Source organism: Ammospiza caudacuta, chromosome 31 (assembly GCF_027887145.1).
Source record: "Ammospiza caudacuta isolate bAmmCau1 chromosome 31, bAmmCau1.pri, whole genome shotgun sequence".
Classification (NCBI taxonomy): domain Eukaryota; kingdom Metazoa; phylum Chordata; class Aves; order Passeriformes; family Passerellidae; genus Ammospiza; species Ammospiza caudacuta.
Window position 1 is genome coordinate 5,221,516 of NC_080623.1, and position 7,614 is coordinate 5,229,129.

General features: G+C 40.0%; 1 long non-coding RNA gene across 1 annotated transcript; it reads left to right on the forward strand.

Annotated features, from left to right (window-relative positions):
- Positions 1-3,770: 3,770 nt before the first annotated feature.
- Positions 3,771-7,276, forward strand: LOC131569897 (uncharacterized). The gene is made up of 5 exons (XR_009275817.1): positions 3,771-3,964; positions 4,589-4,652; positions 5,350-5,425; positions 6,193-6,310; positions 6,905-7,276. It is a non-coding gene; the product is annotated as an uncharacterized LOC131569897 (long non-coding RNA).
- Positions 7,277-7,614: the final 338 nt, after the last annotated feature.

Genomic DNA, 7,614 nt, shown 5'->3' on the forward strand with positions numbered 1-7,614 from the left:
CAAGGCTACTGCCAGGGAAGAAGCGAGGCAATCCTCACTGGATTGAAAGCTGCCTCACTGTGAGCAACCCCTGAACCTGGAGAGAACATCTGAGTGCTTGTTAGGCTGCTGAGAGGTGGGTCTGACAGCTGCTCCTTGTGTGCATAAAGACACAGAAAGCACACAGTCCTGAGGAAGGGAAAGTTGGATGTTAATTGGCTCCGAGTGACTTCTGGTGCCAGGAATGCTCAGTATGGGATGATGCTGGGGATGTAAATGGCAGGAGAGAATTAATTGCATATTGTGAGTGAGGAAGGACTATGGTGCTCAGGAATGAGTTTAGCTTGTTTTGTTGGTTTTCTGGTAATTTTTCTACTTTGGGTTAATTTTGTGGTAGTGATTACGCCTAAATATTTTTCTAAGTCTGAAATTAGTACTGTGGTTATCTGTTGAAAAAGTTCTTAGTCTCTTATCAGGTTGTTTTTGTATATATATATTTGTATATATTTATTTAAATTAAATAAATATAAGTAAAAAAATTATACAGAAAATATATATCTATTATTATATTAGAAGGTATTCTCTCTAATATATATAATATCTATGAATAAAATAAATAAAAATATCCATATAAATATCATTAAATTTTAAAAAATAAATTTACTTCCTAAATTTTAAATCTGGTTCAAATAAAGGGGTGTCCTTGGTTTTTATTTGGTTAGAGGCAGGAGTTTTATTTTAAATAATATAAGTAATATAGAAATGTGGATCTTAAGATAGAAATATATAATAAATATATAAAGAGAAATTGCTAAAGTATGAATATAAATTTATATATAAATATATGTAAGTAATATGAAGAGTTGTAGTATAGAATATAAATAACATTATATGGGAATATAAATATAAAAATATGTAAATATAGTTTAAAAGAAAGGGAATGTTTTGGCTTTTATTTAAGTAGAGGCAGGGGTTTTATTTTGAATATTATAAGTGTTAGAGAAGTAAAAATCTTGACGCAGAAATATTTAATCAGTGCATAAAAATATGTATAAAAATATATAAGTAACTACTAGCATCAGATGTAATATAGAATATAAATTTATTTATAACTTGACATTGGTAAAGATAAATGTATAAGTAAGCAATAGACATTAATATACATTATAAATACAAATATGAATATAAAAATCAGACATAAGGATAAAACCTATTTAAATATTTTTTAAAAGAAAGGGTTGGGGTCTTTTTTATTATTTGTTTAGAGGCAGGGTTTTTATTTTAAATAATATTAATGTAGATATTATTGTTATATATTTCTAAATATTGAGATATAAAATCAAGATATAAATATATATATAAACACAAAATTTAAGTAAATATAAATAATAGGAAGAGATGTAATGGAGAATACAAATAAGAGTATACATTAGTATACATTTTAAATGTAAAAGTGAATATGAACCTGAAAAACAGAATTTTAAAAAATATTTAAATACAGTTGAGAAGACTGAGGTTCTTTTTGGCTTTAATGTGGGTAGAGGCAGGGGTTTTATATTAAATAATGTAAGTGTTACAGATGTAAAAATCCTAACACAGAAAGATACAATAAATATATAAAGATATGAATAAAAGTATATAAAAATATAAGTAATAGGAACACATGTAACATAGAATATAAATTTATAAATAAATCGCTAAATATAAATACAAAATCGATCATACATCAGTAAACATTTTAAATATAAATTTGAAAAATGTTTTTTTAAAAAATTTAAATACAGTTGAGATGAAAGGGGGTTTTATTTGCCATGTATGGGGTAGAGGCAGGGGTTTTATTTTGAGTACTGTGAGTGTTACAGAAGTAAAAATCCTAACAGAAATATATACTTACTATGTAAAAATATGTATAAACATATAAAAATAAATTGAAGTTTTAGGGATATATGCAATATGGAATAGAAATGTATTCATAAAAACAAATGTATAAATGGACAGTGTACATCAATATACATTGTAAATAGAAATGTGAATATTAATATGAAAAAAATATTTTTTTAAATATTTAATTTTTTTTTTTTAAGAAATTGTTGGGGTTTTGTTTTGTTTTATCCTATTAGATTAGAGGCAGAAGTTTTTTTTTTCCTCTTCCCGGTTGTTTTGGGGCATTTATTTCAGAGCAGTTTTCGGCGGGGATCGCCCCTGTTCTTTTTTGCCGTCTTCGCTGCCCGCAGCCCCGAGGCGCGCTGCGCCCCCGGCTGGGGCGGGCGGCAGTGCTGCCGCCTTGTGGGCAGAGCGCGGTACTGCAGCCCTGCACCGAGAGGCCGCCACCTTGGGAGTGGCGCGTCGCGGATGTCGCGGACTTTTAATTGACCTTCTCAACAGGGCGGCGAAAAGGGCGGGGAAGTGGAGGACCGGGGTGGGTGTCAGTGGACTGCCTGCATGGAATACCGACCCCGGCGCGGCCCCGGTGGTATTTTCTGTGACGTTTCAAGTGTACCCGACACATGCTGTGGTCTCAGCGGCGCCGCGGGCGGGCGTATTTCGGCGGGTTTGTGACAGGCATGTGGGGAAACGCCTCGCTGTGCCGGGGTCCTCTGACAGCCGCTTTCCCGCCCTGAGGGAGCCGAGCCGGGCCGAATTGTTCCGAAGAGCCGAAGAGCCGAGTGTGGGCGAAAACAGCCGAGTTTCCCCGAAGAGCCGAGTGTAGCCGAAAACAGCCGAGTTTCACCGAAGAGCCGAGTGTGGCCGAAAATAGCCGAGTTTCACCGAAGAGCCGAGTGTGGCCGAACACAGCCGACTTGAGACGAAGAGCCGAGTGTAGCTGAACACAGCCGACTTGAGACGAAGAGCCGATGATAGCCGAGTGTAACCGATAGCCGACTGTAGCCGACATTGGCCGCATTTAGACAAAGAGCCGAATATGACCGACTTTAGCCCAACCGGGCCGAGTTCAGCCGAAGAGCCGGAAAAGCCGAATTTAGACGAAAAGCCGAACCGAAACGATTTTAGACCTAAGCCGAACCAAGCCTAATTTAGCCGAGTTTATTTAAACAGAACCGAACGACGCCGCAGCGCTCTGCGCGCAGAGCGCCGGTGCAGACGGCAGGGGGCGGTGTATAAAGCGAGTATAAAATATCAACTGTATATAAGAAGGAATAAAAAGCTCTGTGTCATGTGCAGCAGTAGAAAATTTCAGGCTCCCAGGGAATAAATAGTTTTCTTTCAATCATTATAGTTTTGGGGTTTTTTTTACTCCCAGGTAGCCTGAAAGTTACTACTGCTGCTTTTTGATTCTAAAGCTAGGAAGGAAAACCAAGATTACAAATACAAGAAAAAGAAAGGGAAAGGGAAAGGGAAAGGGAAGGGGAAAAAAAGGAAAGGAAAGGAAAGAAAGCAGGAGAGCAGAAGGGAAGGGAAGGGAAGGGAAGGGAAGGGAAAGGGGTGAAAACCAGCGTTAAAAAAAGAAAAAGAGTTGGAGGGGAAAAGAGAGGGCATTCGGGAGGAGCGGTCCTGCCTCAGGTCCTTCCCCGCCCTGGGGCGAAGGACCCGTTTGATGCCCGGGAGGGACTGCAGCTCCCGGTGGCGGGGGACGGAGCCGTGGCTGTCAGCCCGAGACTACAACTCCCGGCAGGCCCTGCTGCCGGCGCGGCGTGTGACGCAACGGCTATCGCGGCACATGAGTGGCTACTAGCCCGAGACTCCAACTCCCGGCAGGCCCTGCTGCCGGCGCGACGTGTGCCGCAACGGCCGACGCTGCCCGGCATTTTTCTCTAAATCGGCAGTAAATACAGCTGAGTAAAATTAGCTTGGTTTTCTTCCTTCTTTTTTAACTGAATTGTTTTTATTAAAAATCCTATTTGAATATGTAGAAAAAGTGGGGATGTCCTGTAATATATCCTAGCTTTTCTTGTTTATAGGATGCTCAGAAAACATGCGTCCCTTAGAGTCCCTCAGAAAGGTTCTCAGTGCGATCTCTACCAAGGTATGTATTTACTAATAAGTGATCCCTTTAGATATTTGCCTGTGTACCTTTTCCTGTAATTCAGAGCTTGCGTTCTGTGGGTTTTATGATAAACCTGTAAAATATGTAAGAATGCTTTTGCAAGTCTGAATCGTTGAAGGCAGCAGTAAGTGGATTTAGAGCCTGTTCTTGACCAGACAACGGGAAAAAGTGTGACTTTGATGCTGAACTTGTTTTTTTCATTTTTCATTTGACTTGTCTGGAATGATTTAGGAATAGAGAGAGCTAGAAAAAGAGAGAAATAGAATTGGTTATTGAGCACTCCTCAAATGCTCACCACGATTCAGTGTAGAGCCGAAGTGAAGGGTGATGGAACAGAGCTCTGTGCTTTAGAAGGAAATAAATTTAAACCTGACCTCCGCACAGAGTCTCACTAACTTCTTTTGTTTTAAAATACAAAATATGATTAGGAAGTGTTGGAAGTTAGTGTTTTGGGAAAGAAACGGCAGTTCCACAGAACATTCCATTTAACAGAGGCTCTAGGAAGGATTCATGTTGTAACTGCTGTCACTGCAATTAGTTGGTGGTTCAGCCTTGAAATGTGCACTTGCCCTTCTATAAAGCACTGTTTTGTTTGCCTTTCAGTGCTATGAGTCTTGATAAATTGGAGAAGAGCCCAAGAGAAATTTTTCATCCCTTGATATAAAAGGTAGGAAGTGACTTTTTTTGGTTTGGTTCTTTTTCTTTATTATTTCCTGGAAATAAAAGTAATTAAGTATAGGTACTACTGGTTTGTTTCTTCCAGTAGCAGATGATAACAATAGCAGTAGTAATAGTAAAAATAATAATAGAAATAATAATAATAGCAATGTAATACTACCTAAACTGTCTTTATCCATTGAACTGGCCATTTCAAATCAAAACTTCTAAACACAAATCAAACCATCATCCTCGTAGAATCTTTCACAGCAGTGGGCTATAGATCCTGGTTTTGTTGACAGGATTTATTGGTTCTGGAAGAGCAAGAGGGAAGTACAAGCCTAACTACTTCTAGCTCACAGACCCATCCAGTGAATACTGCTTTGTGTTTTGGTGGGCTTGTGATGACTTTGAAATCAATTGCTCATTCCAGTAAAAAAAATTAATGTTTTTTTGAACCTGACAGCAGAAATAACTTTAGGCACCAACTTAATAATAACAGATCACCAATTTAAGTTCATAATTTTATGCTGTACTATCAAAGTTTAAAGGTAAATTTTTACTTATCAGGAGATGGTATAAAGTGTATGTTCCAATGTGTTGGATGTATGCAAAGGTACATACGTACCCGAAAGTCCTTAGAGGAAACAAATTTTTACGTCTGCTGTTTGATTGTTTATCATACAATATTTGGTTTTATTTCCCAGGGATCGGTGAATTTTAACTTTGGAGTCCTCTGTGCTAAGGATGCTCAGCCTACAGATGATGAAATGTTCAGTAATGGTGAGTTTTTCACCTTCTCTTTAATTGCTATGCTGATCTGAATAAGAAAAAAACAAAAGCAAGAGAAAAAAAAAGGATGGTTTATTATTTTTTACGCTGTTATGTTTGTTTCCTCAGTATTTGCTGCAGCTCTGCGAACCCAAGCTTTGGGTTCCTTCTGTCCCACTGGGAGTTGCCCAGTTTGGTTGCATCTGGTGAAATTCACCCTGAGACCTTACAGAGCTAGCTCAAACTACGTGAGAGCCATTTGCAGTTCTCTCCAGACACCTGGAGAATGGGTGATGTTTCTGAGGGTCTGGCAAGTATACTTGTATCAAAACTCAGTCTGTGAAATTTCTGGGGAAAACCCTTCTGTGTCCTGAAGGGTTCAAACTCTGGTGAGGATCCAGTTATCAGGTGCTCACCTGGATGGTTCCAGCTCTTAAAGTGAACACTTGTACTCTTACCCTGTAGTTTACATCTATTGTATTTTTGTTATTTTGCAAGATTTTACGGCTTTGCAAAATATTGTGCATTTCACTCTTTGGAACCTCTCAGATCGTTCTTTGGTGCAGCACCACCTCATGGGACACTTGGCTGCCGTCCTGAAGGGGTTGGTCGCTAGAATTGTAAATCCTGGAGAGTTTGTAAGTCTTCTGTCCCCAGGGAGGTACCATGCTTTGTTTACTTTTGTTCTGTTTGTTAGGCGTTGCTTCTCATTGGAAGTATGAATTTCAAACTACCCTGTTCTTATTTTAACTGTTTTCCTGGTTCTCTCCCTACGGCAGGGAAAGACTCTCGTATCCTTGTCGTCGGGCTCGGTGCTGTCCAAGAAGATGCAGAGACTAAAAAAATCATAAGAAGCAAAATATGACTGCAGGGAAAACAAGCTGGAGAGAACAAAAGGTGATATTGTTATCCTTACCCTGTATTAGAAACATCCGCTGTGCTTTGATGCTGGCAGCTGCCAGGGGCTTGTTAGCTCTTTGTAGGCAGGTGTAGGTGTTCACTTGTAGGTTTTTTCTCTGGACAAGTCAATTCAAACTTTGCTAAGCTTATATTTGCAAATTACTCTCTAGCACAGTCCAGCATGACATTTTTGAATGTTGTAAAAATACCATGTTACTTGGAAATTGCTAATGATGAGAAGCTTTAGGGAAAAATAAGATGTCAGGGTTGGGAGATGTGAGAAGAATTTTGAGGGGATGTTAGACTGAAATAAAGCACACTTGAAGCTGGACTGGCACGCTGGCAGATCCCCTATTAAACAGTAGTGCTGAGATTAGCCTGGGGGTTGCCCGTTGTTTCTGTAGAAATCAATGTTTTCTGGTCTTCAGAGGTAAGCTGCTTTGAAAAGCTGGAAGGCACAGCATAGTGACAATCCGTGTGCTTCGCATTAAAAATAGATTTCAGAAGGGTCCTAGGCTTTTGTCTTTTCCTAGAAGTCGATGTAATCCTATTGAGGAGTTTTTAATTCTGTGCTGCCATGTCATCGATCAGGGCCCTGTCGTACTAATCATCATACAGATGCAAAACAAAAAATCAGACCCTGTCCCGACCACTTAGAGCCCAGAACACGATTTCCTCAGGCTGCCATTTGTGTGCCATCGGTACTCACCATGGAAGCGAGCTGGGGATTGTTGCACCCGTTGGGAACAAACCGCTTCTCGTCACACAGAAATGGAATTGGGACGACGCCTCAGCCAGCCTCTCTCTCCTGAATCTGCAGCAGAGCAGTTCCAGTCCATGCGGGCAATCCAGTTCCTGACGATCTGAGCGCACGGAGCAGCGCTCAGCTGCTGTGGGGGGCTCAGGGAGGGCAAAGTGTGCATTGTCATCTTCCTGAACCTACAGACGCGAATCAAAGTGAGAAGCCACAGGGTGGAAATCAGTCGCATATATGCTAAATAAAACTTGCAGGTTTTTTTTAAGAATTGTTTTTGCTTGTTCTTTGTTGTGCTTCTGTGCTTAGAAAACCTCCCTTTACAATCAGTTCAATTCATCAATTGAACCTTTGTTTGCAGACTCTCACTGAGCAGAATTTGTTGCAGACTCAGTGCACGCTGTGCAGGCCTCCCGGGAGTGTGAGGAGCTCATGTGTGCTACTTTTTGCTTTAGGACGCTCTGAGGTATTTATTCCTTTTGGGATACATGATGAGAATTCCCAAGAGAGGTAGTTATAAGGTATGACATCGGGAAAAAGCCTGTGT